An 18,675-nucleotide genomic window follows, 5' to 3' on the forward strand; every position below is an offset into this window, starting at 1 on the left:
AAGACGCTTTTCGTTGTGGCAGAATCTTTTCGCGACATTTCAATCAACAATTTTCTCCTCGGAATGTGGAAAATACTTTGTTGGCACCCAATTACATAGGGACAACGTAATAAAATAAGATAAATTATAGCTCGCGCGGAAAAATTTATGTGTACGTTTTTTCCGGGAACTTTTCGAGCGTGTAACGCTAGAGAAATAGCTTGAAGGTGGTTCGGTTCGATGAATCCTGTGCCAGGATATTAATTGTGAATTGCGGAGTAGTCATGTAGAGGCTGATGTAGACCCAACCATCGTCGGATGTTCCTTGCGACTGCGGTGGTATGGTGGTAACAGATTATCCTCGTAAGGGGCAAACCGTAACAGGAGCATACTGCCGAAATCTCCCAAAGAAGTTAGGGGAGGGTGTCTAAACAAAGCGCCGATAGACGCTATCGAAGGAGTTTATCGCTCCACGACATCCCCACAGTTCATTCTGCACACGACACAGTCACGCATGCCACCTTCTTCAAATTTTTATTGCCCCGTCCCCATATTCTCTTGACATGGTGGACAGTGACTGGTCCCTCTTTCCTCAGATGAAGAAGCCGTTGCATGTCAGGCATTTACAGAAGGCAAGGTGATTTTTTAGACTTCCACAACCAAGATTTCCTCCAAGTCCCCCTTTCCGCCAAAGCGGTATCGTACTGCAGGGTGAATATGTAGAGAAGGACAATCACCATGAGCACAGCTTGATGGTTTCGAGGTGATAAAGATGTTGTTGGGGTATCGTCCAAAGATCGCGGTGGCACGCCACAGATGGCAACATGCACCGATATCACGGACATTAATGATATCTCGCTGTGATATACGTCGACGAATGGGAGAGGCTGGAGAAGACATGCCCTCTCTCTGTCTCCTCTTGCGATCAGCCAGCCACTTCCATCTGTTATATTGTTTTAGCTCCATCTACCACTTTCTTCCTGTGTTGTCCATGTTTTAATGTTGACGGGATGCTTCGTCCCACGCTTCGTTGTGGGTAGGCACATATTTTTCCAAGCTTGTTAACTGTGTTTTACGTTCTGTTTTGTCTTACTGTTCTGAGTATTTTCTTGACACCCGTCTGAATCTGTTACTGAGTGGGCGCTGAAGACCTGGCCGTTGTGCGCCCATACAACCCTCTCCATCATCATCATCATCTTCATCATCATCATCATCTCAGCATAGCAATGGCCTCACACCGAGTTCAATATAGACCCGAGTATAGAAGTGCTCTGCCCCAGTTCGTGGCTTCAGTTGAAGGAGTCAACTTCATCGAGTAGACTAGAGAATAATACATGTCTCAGATGGAACTGTACTTTTGTAAATGCTGAACGCTGCACTTCAGAAGAATAGTTTGTTAATTAGTGCATCTGTTGATGCTTTAATAGTCAGCAACAACTGTAAATTATCAAGCAGTCCAGTGGCAAAGGATTGTATCAAGTTAAACAAATCTTTTGATCATTCATGTTATAAAGTGAACTAATACTTCGTATGTTGCATGTCGATGGGCCCTCTCCCAGAGCAAGCAAGGAACTTACAGTAATGACCGGACGACTGTAGTTTCGTCTCGTCACAAGAGAAGACGGGTAAAAACTACCTCATTGCTGTTTCATTTAGAGGTTCAGGAGATGTGGAGACCACAAGGGATCCGATAAACTTCTTATGAACGCCTCACCTAGTCAATTGGTGCCCACAAGCCGATGTCTTCTTTACAGAGCAGTAAATTCCGCTTCTGCTTTGGTCCTTCCATTACCCACAGATTTCGATCAAAATAATAACATTAAATAAGTTGTACTCTAACATGAGTGGAAAAGGATTTGCAGACCAATCAGCTGAAACTCTTCTAAGTAGTCATTTCAGCGCTTGTCGACTAACCAAGGGAAACAGTGAAGTACGAGGGCTGGAACTTAATACCTGCAACTATTTATTTACAGCTCGGTCAAAATAGATACGTGTTTCAAAGTTTTACTGATCTTCAAAGTAGTCATCAGAATTGGGTATAACCCGTTGCCAGCGATGTGGAAGTCGTAGGATACTCTTAGTAGTGCTAGTTGTGTTGACAGTTCGAGCGGCGCGGTCTATTGCCTGACGAAATTGTAGCAGTTCTGAAGTGAATGCCGCGAAGTGTTTCCTTCGGTTTAGAAACAGAGTTGAACTCACTAGGGTTTAAGTCAGGGGAGTGCAGTAGGTGATATAGCACTTAGCAGCCCCATCAGTCAAACAAATCAGTAACAGCTTGCACTGTACGTGCTTGAGCATTGTCCTGCAAAATGATGGTCAGGTCCTGCAGAAAGTGTCATCACTTCTGTCTCTAAGCTGGTCGTGGGTTGTGTTCCAAAAATGAACAGCATAGAGACAGGAGTGATGACACTTTCTGCAGGACCTGACCATCATTTTGCAGGACAATGCTCAAGCACGTACAGTGCAAGTTGTTACTGATTTGTTTGACTGATGGGGGATAGTGCAAGAATATTGATTTTGCTCTGAACTTCACGTTAAAACAAGAACTTCTGCTGCAATAGGCCTTCTTGATAACGAAATAATACCATAAATGGAAATGTTAATTACCCGGAAACTGACGTTGCTACAATGTTTTGGAATTAGCTACATGAATACTTCAAGGATTTCTATGGGTCATTTTTCTAACTGTGTCAGTAATATAGTAATTACATATGTTTACATGTCACCAATGTGACTGGAATAGGAAATAATTACTGTTAGTTAAATAAATTGAGCTTTAGCAAAACTGGTTACTTCAAATTGTTCAAATTAATTAGGAAATTATTCTGACCAATGTAATTTAGCAAAGTTGGGACTGGTTTTTTACTCTGAATTACGCAATGACAGCTTTATCTTAACGGTACTTCTCTCACAAACACTAACGATAATTCAGAAAGCAAAAAAAGGAAGTCATTTAATAAGGCAAATAGCAAAACAAAATGGGAATGTGCCCCAGCTTGCTTTGCTGCAGCCTGTCTATTTCTAGGGTGTAAAACACAGGATTGGGTCTTCGAGGGGTCACGATTGAGTCAGTTTTCCTTGTGGTAGATAGCCAGTCGCTCAAGAACATCTGATAATTTCTATTCGATGATCTCAAAGTAATTTTCTTGGGCTCTAATGGCACAATCATCTTCTGGGAGTAGCTGATCATTGCTATAGCCGGCCGATGAGGCCGAGCGGTACTAGGCTCTTCAGTCTGGAACAACGCGACCGCTACTGTCGCAGGTTCGAATCCTGCCTCGGGCATGGATGTGTGTGATGTCCTTAGGTTCGTTAGCTTTAAGTAGTTCTACGTTCTAGTGGACTGATGACGTCAGACGTTAAGACCCATAGTCATGCTGTAAGCTTTGCTTAGTGTGCACACCTTTCGTAGGTGCATTCAGTGCTTGACTACGCCTTAAGCAGCTGGTAATTCTATGAAAGAAGGTGCGATGGTTCTTCTTTTCTCAAATCCATCCTCGTTGTGTTGTACTAAGTAGAGCGTCTGCAGTGTGCAACATTTGACTTTCCTGAAGCCGAGCTGCTGTGGAATCGGAAGACGCTTCAGTACTTCCACGAGTCTGTTAAGCATCATCCTTTGATATTTTAGCGGATTCCTGATATTCACGCGACAATTGTGAAATGGTCGTACGGGAAAATCCCACTTAATCGCTAACTCGGAGATTCTGTGTTCCTACGTTCGTGCGCCGGCTATTACACCATTCGAACTGACTTAAATCTCGATAACCTGCCATTGCTGGCCAGAAACTCGTTGTCTTATATAGGCGTTGCCCACCGCAGCGCCATATTCTGCCTGTTTACATATCTCTTTACTTGAATAGGCATGCCAATACCAGGTTCTTTAGCGCTTCAGTATATAAATCACCTAAAACGTGCTCAGATCTGTGTGGAAGCACCAAATGTGAATGTGGGTAATCGTATTCAATACATACATTGATTTTATGTTCATGTTTTGACTTTACTGCCCGGTTTTACGTGCCAGACCCTGTATTATTATTATTGCCAGTTATTATGTTTTGTTAATGATGGAGATTACTATTATTGTGGTTCAAAATGGCTCTGAGCAGTATGGGACTTAACATCTGAGGTCATCAGTACCCTAGACTTAGAAGTACCTAAACCTAATTAACCTAAGAACATCACACACATCCATGCCCGAGGCAGGCTTCGAACCTGCGACCGTAGGGGCAGCGCGGTTCCGGACTGAAGCGTATAGAAGCGATCGGCCACAGTGGCCGGCTTACTATTATTATGATTGTTATGTACACTACTGGCCATTGCATTTGCTACACCAAGAAGAAATGCAGATGATAAACGGGTATTGATTGGACAAATATATTATACAAGAACTGACGTGTGATTATATTTTCACGCAATTTGGGTGCATAGATCCTGAGAAACCAGTACCCAGAACAACCACCTCTGGCCGTAATAACGGCCTTGACACGTCTGGGCATTGAGTCAAAGAGAGCTTGGATAGCGTGTACAGGTACAGTTGCCCATACAGCTTCAACACGATACCACAGTTCATCAAGAGTAGTGACTGGCGTATTGTGACGAGCCAGTTGCTCGGCCACCATTGACCAGACGTTTTCAATTGGTGAGAGATCTGGAGAATGTGCTGGCCAGGGCAGCAATCTAACATTTTCTGTATACAGAAAGTCGCGTACAGGAACTGCATATGTGGCCGTGCATTATCTTGCTGAAATGTAGGGTTTCGCAGGGATCGAATGAAGGTTAGAGCCACGGGTCGTAACACATCTGCAATGTAACGTCCACTGTTCAAAGTGCCGTCAATTCGAACAAGACGTGTAACCAGTGGTACCCTATACCATCACGGCGGGCGATACGCCAGTATGGCGATGACGAATACACGCATCCAATGTGCGTTTACTGCGATGTCGCCAAAGACGGATGCGACCATCATGATGGTGTAATCAGAACCTGCATTCATCTGAAAAAATGACGTTCTGCCATTCGTGCATCCGCGTTCGTCGTTGAGTATACCATTGCAGGCGCTCCTGTCTGTGATGCAGCGTCAAGGGTAACCGCAGCGACGGTCTTCGAGCTGATAGTCCATGCTGCTGCAAACGTCGTCGAACTGTTCGTGGAGATAGTTTTTGTCCTGCAAACGTCCCCGTCTGTTGACTCTGAGATCGAAACGTGGCTGCACAGCCATGGGGATAAGATGCCTGTCATCTCTACTGCTAGTGATACAAGGCCGTTGGGATCCAGCACGGCGTTCCGTATTACCCTCCTGAAACCACCAACAGTCGTTGGATCTGGACCATCGCGAGCAGCACTGCCGCGATACTATAAACCGCAATCGCGACAGGCTAGAATCCGACCTTTATCAAAGTCGGAAATGTGATGGTACGCATTTCTCCTCCTTACATGAGGCATCACAACAACGTCTCACCAGGCAACGCCGGTCAACTGCTGTATGTGTATGAGAAATCGGTTGGAAACTTTCCTCATGTCAGCACTTTCTAGGTGTCGCCACCGGCGCCAACCTTGTGTGAATGCTCTGGGAAGTTAATCATTTGAATATCACAGCATCTTCTTCCTGTCACGTCTGTAGCACGTCTCCTTCGTGGTGTAGCAATTTCAATGGCCAGTAGTGTGATGTTATTTGTATGCGTTGCTCGTGGTCAGCTGTGAGGGGCGGCCTAAAAAGTCCCTAATCTTCATGCTAAAGAAGCAATAAATAAGCCAACAGAATTGCAGGTCGTCTCCTCCTGAAATTTGCACCAGCGCACGTGGTGCGCCCGGCGCACAGCAGAGAGCACAGTGTTTGAGGGACGTCCATTGCCCGCAGCGGGTCGCGGGCCGCCGCCCGGCCAATTGCGGCAGGAATCCGCGAGGCGGCCGCTCCGCAGGACGCGGCTCGTTAGCGCTTTCGCAACGGAAGCCGGCGGAAAGCGCGGCGCGGGCAGCCGGCGGCAGCAGCGGACGCTGCCACGCGACTCCCGCTCCCTGTCCACGCCTGCGGCCAGCCCTCTGGTGCGAGGCCAGTGGGCGGCTGCGTGCGTCCCGCCGATGACCGTACTAGCATTTACTCTTCCTTCTCGGGGAGGCACGCCAAGCACTATGTACCAATTTCAGTCCATTATTTCTGCTCTTTCCTTTTCTTTCCTTCCAACACTCTTCCAACTACGATGAAATTTTCACTGAGCAGCGCAGTCTGCGCTGGTATGAAACTACCTGGCAGATTAAAACTAGACATGGGGAATAATCGGGTCTACTGCCGTATGTTTGTGTCGCTCTGGCACAATATTTCGGCCACGTAACTCGTTGCCTTCTTCAGGTGCTGCCTTACAAAGCCGTATTGAAGGATCTTGTCCAGTGTTTATGCCCAGAGGGCGCTGGGCATACACAACGTCCTGTGGCTGCACGAAAAGCATCATTCAACATGGTGGCGTTGCTGTCAGGATTCCTCCGAGCCGTAATCCGTAGGTAGCGGTCATCCACTGCTGTAGTGACCTTCGGTCGCCCTGAGCGAGGCATGTCATCGACAGTTCCTGTCTCTCTCTATCTCCTCCATGTCCGAACAACATCGCATTCGTTCACTCCGAGACGCCCAGACACTTCTCTTGTTGAGAGCCCTTGCTGGCACAAAGTAACAGTGCAGACACGATATAACCGCGGTTTTGTCCGTCCTGACACGCTTGAACTACAGACAACATGAGCCGCGTACCTCCGTCCTGGTGGAATGACTGAAAGTGACTGGCTGTTCGGACCCCCTCCGTCTAATAGGCGCTGCTCATGCATGGTTGTTTACATCTTTGGGCGGGTCGATTGGTATCTCTGAACATTCAAAGGGATTGTGTCTATGATAGACTACGTACCATTTCTGTGCTACGAAAACGTGTTGCTAATGCGACCATTTTTACAAGTAGTTGACTGGGCGTGATCCAGTAAATCACTTGTTTTACAGTTCCACTCATTAATAGACACTGAGACTGCTCGTGTGCTTGTTGACGGGTTCTCATCAACGTTGTGCACTAACGCATCCTCCAGTTCCGGCGTGTGGGGCGTCCCTGGAGCGCTACAGTCACGCCTGCTGCTCGTGAAGATACTCTTTCTCGAAACCGGTGCGTGACTGTGGCGAAAAGGATACGCAATGTAGTCTGAAGTTGTGGGCAACTATCTTGATAAAGACGACGAGCGGCTCTTCCATTGCCGTGAGTTTCGTCATTCAGCAAGATCATGCCGGTGTTTCCTGCAAACTCGTACTCAGCCATGTTGCTCCAACACTGACAGATGCGTGAATGAGGCTCGACCAGGTCAGTCAAGTAGGACAGGATGTCAAATGACATCAGCTGATGTGACGTAAGCACCCATCACTATGACTATCTTGTTGCAAACCTACCCAGCAAACTTGTTTTCAAACGGCTGTAGCACGAAAAAGATACGTTTCCGGACATGTGTTCCTATTCAAAATATTGCGGAATCACGCCCCTCTGTAAGTCCTAGAAGTCTGTAACGGGAATTTCCGACCACCCTGTACAGTGGAAGCACTTCGGCGTATTTTCACTAAAGAAAGAACTAATAACGTGGCACTAAACACTCAGATATTCTTGTGCGGTGTGGACCAGACGACATGCTGTTGACCAAAACATCTACATAATGAATGAAAAATGTTAGCTATCTGAAGATGGGCATGGTAGCCGGTAATCGGTTATGGCAGTAAAATAAAACGTACAAGAAATATTTGTGAATGGTTGTGTCGTTCATCAACTATCATTAACGGCTGTGCAGTTCACGAGATCCAACATGGATAAAACAACATAGTTTTAATCTGTAACTCTTCAGGCTTTCCCGGCGAGATCTCGACATGTGGACTAATCGGGTCTACTGCCGGATGTTTGTGTCGGTCTGCCCTCCGGGCACAAATACTGGACAAGATCCCCCAATACGGCATTCTCAGGTAGCACCTGAAGAAGGCAACGAGTTACGTGGCCGAAATATTGTGCCAGAGCGACACAAACATCCGGCAGTAGACCCGATTATTCGACATGTCAAGATCTCGCCTGGAAAGCCTGAAGAGTTACAATGAAATGAACATCCTTAGCTGCTTACAGGCGTTCACATTCGTCAACGGGGAGAGATGAAAATGTGTGCCCCGACCGGGACTCGAATCCGGGATCTCCTGCTTACATGGCAGACGCTCTGTCCACATTAGCCACCGAGGACACAGAGGATAGTGCGACTGCAGGGATTTATCTCTGGCACGCCTCCCGCGAAACCCACATTCTCAACGTATCGTCCCGCACTACATTCGTAGTGCTCCCGCCCATTCTACTCATTACTCGCGACGCGTTGCCGATTCCCGTAACAGTTCGGGCACTGTGTGTGCATCTGCACAGAAGAAGAAGATGGTCAAGTGGCAGGTAAGCCTTAACTATATATATATATATATATATATATATATATATATATATATATATATATATATATATATAGCCTGAAGAGCTACAGATTAAAACTGTGTTATTTTATCCCTGTTGGATCTCGTGAACTCCGCAGCCGTTAAAGGTGAATAACGCAAACAGTCACAAATACTTTTTTGAACGTTTTATTTTACTGCCATAACTGGTTACGGGCTACCATGCCCATCTTCAGATAGCTAACATTTTTCATTACGTAGATGTTTTGGTCGACAACATGTAGTCTGTCCCACACCGCACAAGAATATTTGAGTATTTAGTGCCACGTTATCAGTTGTTTCTCTAATGAAAATACTCGAAAGTGCTTGCATCGTACGGGGTGGTTTTTTTGTCTTTATTGAAGTTCCAAACCGAAACGGACGATATGAGACATCAGAGGTGGCATGTGTGTCAAAGACGTCAATGGGCGTCTCGAAAAAGGTGCGAACTCGGAGGTCAACATTGCAATAAAACTAGCATTTTGGCTTTTCCGTAAACGGAGCGTAGTATTGGTGTAAAGTGCCGTGGTCCTGGCCCTCACGTTAACCAGATGGAGATCACCATCCCGCTTCGGTATGGTGAGGGCATCATACTGGACTCTGAAGATGTGTCCGGAGCATATAAAATACCCAAAATCCGCCTGTAGTCTGGCCGTCATTGTCGCAGAGATGGGCATTTCAGCGCGATGTGGGGTATCCGGGCTGCCAGATAGCCCTGACGAAGGTGACTCTGTGGCACATACTCAGCGGGCGTAGTAGGTGATTTTGTATGTTGGCCTGGATACGTTGCAGTAGCGCCCGAAAACTGATCGCCGAGGTGCGGCGAATGTCTCGCGTGTTCACCAATCCGAGATAGCGAAGAGTGTCCGCCAGTTGAAAGGGGGCTACATCATCTGTGGGAAGGCCACGGCCGATCTTCATGGAGCATGATTTTGCGACGTTCTTAGCGCTCCCTGCCCCGGCACTGTACTGGGTAATCCATTGCATCCCAGCTTGTACGTCGGCTGCTGAACGTACGTCTAGGGCCAAGTCATCCTCGTAGGCTGGGCAGCGTAACACATGATCCCGGAGTGGAATACCTGTCAAGCGCCGCCTTAATCCGCAGATGAATGGTTCCATCGCAGCGTTCGATCCGGATAGGTTCTGTAAGTCTCCCGTTGACGAGGAAACTGGACGTTGCCCCTGCGCCGGCCGCGGTGGTCTCGCTGTTCTAGGCGCGCAGTCCGAAACCGTGGGAGTGCTACGGTCGCAGGTTCGAATCCTGCCTCGGGCATGGATGTGCGTGATGTCCTTAGGTTAGTTAGGTTTAAGTAGTTCTAAGTTCTAGGGGACTGATGACCACAGAAGTTGAGTCCCATAGTGCTCAGAGCCATTTGAACCATTTTGTTGCCCCTGCGTGAACGTCGGGGGAATTGCCATGCGGACCATCACTGCGTTGAGGAATGCATGATTGACACGGTCAAATGCTTGGTTGGGGCTGACCGAGACTAATGCGCCTGACAGAAAGGATATTGCGGAGGCATGGCTTAGACCCAGCCTGGGATATGGTTCCAGAAATGGAAGTTTCACTCTTCTGCCAAACGTGCGCTGAGTTTCACAGGGGAGCATCTGTGAAGTTTGGAAGGTAGGAGACGAAGTACTAGCGGAAGTAAAGCTGTGATGATCGGTCATAAGTCGTGCTTGGGTAGCGCAGACGGTAGAGTACTTGCACGCGAAAGGCAAAGTTCCCGAGTTGGAGTCTCGGTCCCGCAAACAGTTTTAATCTACCAGGAAGTTTCATTCTTTCATCTGTTCATCGAACTTTTTTGTTCTCGTATGTTGTAAATCAAAACACGTGGTGCACTCTGAAAATTCGTTTTAAGACCGCACGGAAGTGGCTTACAATGCAGTGCAACGTTTCTGACTGTGAAAAATACAAACATCGTTGAGAACGTATTTATTGCAAGAAAACTGCAAAAACAAATGCGCCAGTTAGACATTTCATGTAAATTGGGTTCCAACACAAATATGTGGCGCACTCATTTGGTTACATGGTTATAATTGTGAATAATTGTTTACCCTAGTTTAACTCACAGGAATCCAATGCATAATTTGTTTTGATGAAAGCGTGAAAAAACCGTCTGATCACGAATTGTGAAAAATTCGAAACCGGTAACGGTACTTTTTAAATAAAGTAACCTAAAACCAATTTGTGGCTCACTGCCGTACACCACCATTTTATAAATGTTATTGTTTTAACTCGGTATTATTATTCATTTGGGACGGAGTGTCACAATATTGACTTGAAGGCTCAGAGTCATCGAGTCCGTACGTAGGTCCTTGATACCGCCAGAGATGAAGATGCGTGCATGGCGACTTCCGTGTGTTGTACGGATGATGGCTGTATTTTTCTTTTCCGCGCAAATCTCTAACTACGACTCATCTCTCCATTAAGGTCGATTCACAGTGGACGTCAACGGAACGCATGGGACTTCACCGTTAGATCAAAAGTGTAATCGCACTAGACGGAATGTGAATAAAACCTCATTTCCCTTCGCCTAGTAACTGTCTATGAAGGCGAGGTTGTGATATACCGTAAGTGGTACAGAAAGTCGGAATATAGTATCAGAATTCTGGGAAGTAGAGTAACACAGAGGGAGAGAGAGAGAGGGAGAGAGAGAGAGAGAGAGAGAGAGAGAGAGAGAGAGAGAGAGGAGAGGGGGGGAGTTTTATTTTAATGTGATTTACTCAATTATTTTGTAAAGTGTCTGCTTTCTAGAATTTATCTGGTCGTCAGATAGCTGTTTATTGTGCGTTACGGCTCTGCGTGCTTGCTAGTTTTCTTGGAATTTGAGGTGTTTGTTTTTATTGATTATTACGACACTCATATCCTTTTCTATTGTGCTTAACTATGGTGTTTCTGGTTAAGGCCGTCTGCAAATGTTGAGTGGTTTATAAAACATTTCCATGTCATGATGTGCTTTTTATGACTCGCGTAAAGCGCCGTGCCAGTCATCCCCTCGTAGATTTTGTCACGGTCCTTGCAACTGAGCTCGTACAAAGCCAGTTCTTGCTACCTTCTTAATTTTGGATTTAGTTTTGGAATAGGTTTCTAAGTAGAATTATTAATTTTACCAACAATGGTTACGCCCTGCTTTTTTAAAAATATATTACGTGTTTTGTATGTGAGTTTATTGTAGGACGTCTTTGTACGCGATTTTCTATGAGTGTATAGCTTGCATGTCTTGGAGTGATTTGCTTTGTTTGTTTCATCTTTTATGCCTTTACTTTTCAATTGAGTTTAACTACTAGAGTTTCTTAAAGCTATCAGTCTGATAGTGGCTAGCTCGTTTTGCTAATTAAAAATGTCTGCAGGAATCTTATTGAGCCTATTTAGCGTGTATATAATTGTAGATTTTTTTTGTGGTTCTGTGAAAAATCTGAGGTTGCACTTATTATTGTGTTTCTGTATATGCCAAAGGTGTCGATGTGATTGTCTCTTGTTTTATTTATTTATTTGGCGTATGGTTACATCGCAATAAATAATATTACAATTACCTCAAACTACAAAGTAATATCCAGGACATGAATATAGTCTACTGACACCTCCGTCATTGTCAGGAAATGCTCTGAGGACAACCTTGAATTGCGTGGCAAGCAGTCTGCTTTTCAGCGCCACAGTCACAACTTGCTGAAGTTATTTTCTTTCCACTTGTACTGAGAGTCGGCGCTCTGTCCAGTTTTGGTTCTTTGCGGTTAAGAACCGACCAGACCAAGCGTGGCAATTCAAAGCCAGGTAACCTGGTCGACATGCTCGGCATCTTAAGTCGTAGCGTTCATATAGGCTCAGACAAAAAGTTGTCCCGTCTTTGTAGAGGCCACTGTTTGAGCCGTGGTGGGGCTACTGACGTGGAGGGAGCTTCGATTCATAACGGTATGCCTGTCATTTTCAATAGTCGCAGTGGCTTGGATAGGTGAGCTTCGCGCTTTTGTTGCGGAAGAGTGTATTCGTAATGGTAGTTTTGTGATTACTGCTCAGCGAACATTTCGCATTCTGTTCGAACTTGAGCGACATGATTCTGTTCCGTATTTTTTCGAAGAAGATGGCGTAACGATAACGGTTAATTCAAATCACTACTGTCATATGATAGAGACCTCCCTGCTAGGTAAATTAAACCAGTTTGTTGGGGACAATGAAAAGGGAGAAGTCTGGTTTCAACAACAGGGAGCCACACTTCTCGGCAATCTCCAGAAATTTTGAGAGAGTTGTTTCCTAGCCGTCTTCTCTCTTCGCGAGGAGACATTGCCTGGCCTCCAAAGTCACCCGATTCATCACTTTGTAATTTTCTTTTCTTTAGGTACACTTAATGGTCCAACTGCACGAACATTGCCCCACAACACTGCAAGAACTTAAGGAGGCAATCACTCAGGAAGTGGCTGCCTTTTCATCGAGTAACACGAAGAACAGTGGTCAAGTTCCGAGAAAGGCTTCGTCAATACGTCAGCAATGGAGGACGTCGTATGCTGCACATAATTTGATAAGTCCAGTCTCGTAAAATGACATACAGCCGGAAGAGCGGTATGTTGACCACATGCACATCCATATCCGCATCCAGTGACGCCTGCGAGCTTCGGATGATACGGCGGTCGGTCGGTTCGGTTGGACCTTCATGGCTTGTTCGGGCGGAGTTTAGTTTAGTTTCAATTTTAAAAGTCAGCTAACGTAAAATGACATTATACAGGTTTGTCCATTGATCGTGACCGGGCCAAATATCTCACGCAATAAGCGTCAACCGAAAAAACTACAAAGAACGGAACTCGTCTAGCTTGAAGGGGGAAACCAGATGGCGCTATGGTTGGTCCGCTAGATGGCGCTGCCGTAGGACAAACGGATATCAACTGCGTTTTTAAAAATAGGAACCCCCATTTTTTATTCCATATCCGTGTAGTACGTAAAGAAATATGAATATTTTAGTTGGACCACTTTTATCGCTTTGTGATAGATGGCGCTGTAACAGTAACAAACGTATAAGTACATGGTATCACGTAACATTTCGCTAGGGTGGACGGTATTTGTTTCGTGATACATTAGCCGTGTTAAAATGGACCGCTTACCAACTGTGGAAAAGGTCGATATCGTGTTGATGTATGGCTACTGTGATCAAAATGCCCAACGGGAGTGTGCTATGTATGCTGCTTGGTATCCTGGACGACATCATCCAAGAGTCCGGATCGTTCGCCGGAAACTTACGTTATTTAAGGAAACAGGAAGTGTTCAGCCACATGTGAAACGTCAACCACGACCTGCAACAAATGATGATGCCCAAGTAGGTGTTTTAGCTGCGGTCGCGGCTAATCCGCGCGTCAGTTACAGTCAAATTGCGGGAGGATCGGGAAACTCAAAAACGTCGGTGTTGAGAATGCTACATCAACATCTATTGCACCCGTACCATTTTTCTATGCACCAGGAATTGCATTGCGATGACTTTGAACGTCGTGTACAGTTCTGCCACTGGGCACAAGAGAAATTACGGGACAATGACAGATTTTTTGCACGCGTTCTATTCAGCGACGAAGCGATATTCACCAACACCTGTAACGTAAACCCGCATAATATGCACTATTGGGCAACGGAAAATCCACGATTGCTGCGACAAGTGGAAGATCAGCGACCTTGGCGGGTTAATGTATGGTGTGGCATTATGGGATAAAGGATAAGTGGCCCCCATTTTATCGATGGCAATCTAAATGGTGCGATGTATGCTGATTTCCCACGTAATGTTCTACCGATGATGTCACTACAAGATGTTTCACTGCATGACAGAATGGTGATGTACTTCCAACATGATGGCCGTCCGGCACATAGCTCGCGTGCGGTTGAAGTGGTATTAATAGCATATTTCATGACAGGTGGATTGGTCGTCGAAGCACCATACCATGGCCCGCACGTTCACCGGATCTGACGCCTCGGATTTCTTTCTGTGGGGAAAGTTGAAGTATATTTGCTATCGTGATCCACTGACAACGCCTGACACCATGCATCAGCGCATTGTCAATGCATGTGCTAACATTACGGAAGGCGAACTACTCGCTGTTGAGAGGAATGTCGTTACACCTATTGTCAAATGCATTGAGGTTGACGGACATAATTTTGAGCATTTATTGCATTAATGTGGTATTTACAGGTAATCGCGCTTTAACAGAATGCGTTCTCAGAAATGATAAGTTCACAACGATACATAGATCACATTGGAACAAGCGAAATAAAAGGTTCAAACGTACCTACGTTCTGTATTTTAATTTAAAAAAACCTACCTGTTACCAGCTGTTCGTCTAAAATTGTGAGCCATATGTCTGTGACTATGACAGCGCCATCTATGACAAAGCGAAAGAAGTGGTCCAACTAAAACATTCACATTTCTTTACGTACTACACGAATATGTAATAAATAACAGGGGTTCCTATTTTTAAAAAAACGCCTTTGATATCCGTTTGATGGCAGCGCCATCTAGCGGGCCAACCATAGCGCCATCTGATTTCCCCCTTCAAGCTAGATAAGTTTCGTTCTTTGTAGTTTTTTCTTTTGACGCTTGTGTCGTGAGATATCTTGGCCCGGTCACGATCAATGAACTACCCTGTTTGTGTTGTTCACAAATGGATGTACTTTCTTTGTACTTTGTTCGTTTGTAATCAATTGCTGCAATACAGTAGGGCTTCTTGCCAGACCCTGTGCCTGCCATGTATGTCTCCAGAAGTTATCGGTATCAAACCCTAGCTGACATCTTTCCGATTTCCAAGGCTGGATGACGAGAGAGAAGCTTACCTCTGCCGATGTTTGGAAAGTCTGTCTGAACAGGGAGATTAGAATTATTTTGTAGTTTTGGTGCTGATGTACAAGTGTGCTTCGCCACCGCGGAGGTGGTATGTGGCGTGGCCAGAATGTGGGTGTGGGTGTAATGGTACTAGTAATAAGATGCCTGGTACGGTTGAGCTGCATATCAGTACGTTTTGTGTGAAAGGTATCTTATATCTACACTTCCGGCCATTAAAATTGCTACACAAAGAAGAAATGCAGATAATAAACGGGTATTCATTGGACAAATATATAATACTAGAACTGAAATGTGATTACATTTTCACGCAATTTGGGTGCATAGATCCCGAGAAATCGGTACCAAGTACAACCACCTCTGGGCGTAATAACGGCCTTGATACACCTGGGTATTGAGTCAAACAGAGCTTGGATGGCGTGTACAGGTACAGCTGCCCATGTAGCTTCAGCACGATACCACAGTTCACCAAGAGCAATGACAGGCGTACTGTGACGAACCAGTTGCTCAGCTACCATTGACCAGATGTTTTCAATTGGTGAGAGATCTGGAGAATGTGCTGGCCAGGGCAGTGGTCGAATATTTTCTGTATCCAGAAAGGGCCGTACAGGACCTGCAACATGCGGTCGTGCATTATCCTGCTGAAATGTACGGTTTCGCAGGGATCGAATGAAGGGTAGAGCCACGGGTCGGAACACATCTGAAATGTAACGTCCACAGTTCAAAATGCCGTCAGTGCAAACAAGAGGTGACCGAGACGCGTTACCAATGGCACCCCATACCATCACGCCGGGCGATACGCCAGTATGGCGATGACGAATATACGCTTCCAAAGTGCGTTCACCGCGATGTCGCCTAACACGGATGCAACCGTCATGATGCTGTAAACAGAACCTGGATTCATCCCAAAAAATAACGTTTTGCAATTCGTGCACCCAGATTCGTCGTCGAGTACACCATTGCAGGCGCTCCTGTCTGTGATGCAGCGCCAGGGGTAACCGCTGCCATGGTCTCCGAGCTGATAGTCCATGCTGCTGCAAACGTCGTCAAACTCTTCGTGCAGATGGTTGTTGTCTTGAAAACGTCCTCATCTTTTGACTCAGGGATCGTGACGCGGCTGCACGATCCGTTACAGCCATGCGGATAAGATGCATGTTATCTCGACTGTTAGTGATACGAGGTCGTTGGGACCCAGCACGGCGTTCCGTATTACCCTCCTGAACTCACCGATACCATATTCTGCTAACAGTCATTGGATCTCGACCAACGCGCGCAGCAAAGTCGCGATACGATAAACCTCAATCGCGATAGGCTACAATCCGACCTTTATCAAAGACGGAAACGTGATGGTACACATTTCTGATCCCTACACGAGGCATCACAACGTTTCACCAGGCAATGCCAGTCAACTACAGTTTGTGCATGAGAAATCGGTTGGAAACTTTCCTCATGCCAGCACTTTGAAGGTGTCGCCGCCGGCGCCAACCTTGTGTGAATGCTCCGAAAAGCTAATCATTTGCAAATCACAGCATCTTCTTCCTGTCGGTTAAATTTCGCGTCTGTAGCATGTCATCTTCGTGGTGTAGCAATTTTAATGGCCAGTAGTGTAGGTATCTTATATCTAGAAAGTTGTGTACATTTCAATGTTCTTCCTCTCCCACAAACTTTTTGTTCTCGTGTGTAGTATTTGCGCTCTTCTGTAATTCTTGTATTTTGCCGTGAGGTTCATCTAGCATCCACATTGCAGACACTGCAGACATGTGTAGTTTAGACGAACGGATAACGCTCAAAACCGGTTTAACTCACAAAAATAATAGGATTTGGCGGCATTTCCTGCTATGTTACAAACGTAGATTCAATTTCTTTAATATGACTGTTCATGGTGTGTCTATGTAGTACGAACATGTAAGTCAAGGGACTGACTACTTATCTGCAGTTATTTTGAAATTTTCAGTCCCTGAGCGCCGGGCGAGGTAGGTAATAACACTGTCGTGTTTTCCGTGCCCCCAGTATGTTCCAGGGGCTTGGTGACAAAACTGCGTGTCGTACGGCTGTGGCAAGCTGCTGGTCGAGGAGACGGTTGCGAGGACTGTTTGGCTTCGACTGTGAGGCAAGGCGGTGTCGTTAGCTTATGCGTTACGACAGCGGCGGCCGCAGCGCCGGGCCTGGAGGTCGGTGTCTGCACTCGGGCTGTCTCACGCTCGCCACCACATCTGGACTACAGGTCAATGAAGAAAAGAAGGGCCTTTTAAATGACGAAGTGATCACGAGAAGTACTTCACTGTTTACATCACGAGGGTCACTCTAAAAGAAACGCACACCATTTTTGTAAAAATACAGTCTTATTCCTCCATGTGTGACAGTTTTACAGTGTGTAGATACATCCTTCCCGCTTGTTTTCACACTTACTTCAACCTGTTCCCGCGAGTGGCGCAGTCACAGCATGTCTGCAAGATGGCAGCTATACTTGACGTTCGTCAGATGCAACGTGCTGTCATAGAATTCCTGTGCTGTGAAAACGAGTCAGTGGGGAAACATCCACAAGAGGTTGAAAAAGTATGTGGAGATGCTGCTGTCGATCGCAGTACAGTTAGTCGGTGGGCAAGCAGGTTACGTGATGAAAGCGGGTATGGCAATATTGAGGATTGTCCTCGCAGCGGCAGGCCTCGTACTGCACACACTCCAGACAATGTGCACCGAGTTGACGAATTGGTGACTACTGACAGACGCATCACAATGAACGAATTGTCACGCTACGTTGGGATAGGGGAAGGAAGTGTTTCCAGAATACTGAAAGTGTTGGCGTTAAAAAAGATTCGTGCCAGGTGGGTTCGCAGGATGTTGACAGTGGCTCACAAAGAAACAAGAAAAATGGTATGCAGCGTACTTTTGGAACAGTACGAGAATGGTGGAGACGAATTTCTTGGGAGAATTGTGACAGGTGATGAAACATGACTCCATCACTTTTTACCACAGACGAAGAGGCAATCAATGGAGTGGCATCATGCAAATCCACCCAAGAAAAATAAAATTCAAAACCACACCTTCTGCTGGAAATGTTATGGCTTTTCGATTCCGAAGGACTCTTGCTTGTGGACATCGTGCCATGTGGAACCACCATAAATTCTGATGCATATGTAATGACATTGAAGAAGCTTCAAGCTGGGTTCAGTCGTGTTCGACCACATCAGCAAAAGCAGTATGTTTTGCTCTTGCACGACAATGCACGGCCACATGTCAGTCAAAAAACCATGGAAGCGATCACACAACTCGGATGGAAACACTGAAACATCAGCCTTACTGTCCTGACCTGACTCCATGTGACTTTAGGAAACTGAAAGACTCTCTTCGTGGAACAAGGTATGAAGATCATGACTCCCCCATGCACGCTGCCAAACAGTGCACCAATAGGTTGGTCCA

This window comes from Schistocerca gregaria, chromosome 2 (genome assembly GCF_023897955.1).
Source record: "Schistocerca gregaria isolate iqSchGreg1 chromosome 2, iqSchGreg1.2, whole genome shotgun sequence".
Classification (NCBI taxonomy): domain Eukaryota; kingdom Metazoa; phylum Arthropoda; class Insecta; order Orthoptera; family Acrididae; genus Schistocerca; species Schistocerca gregaria.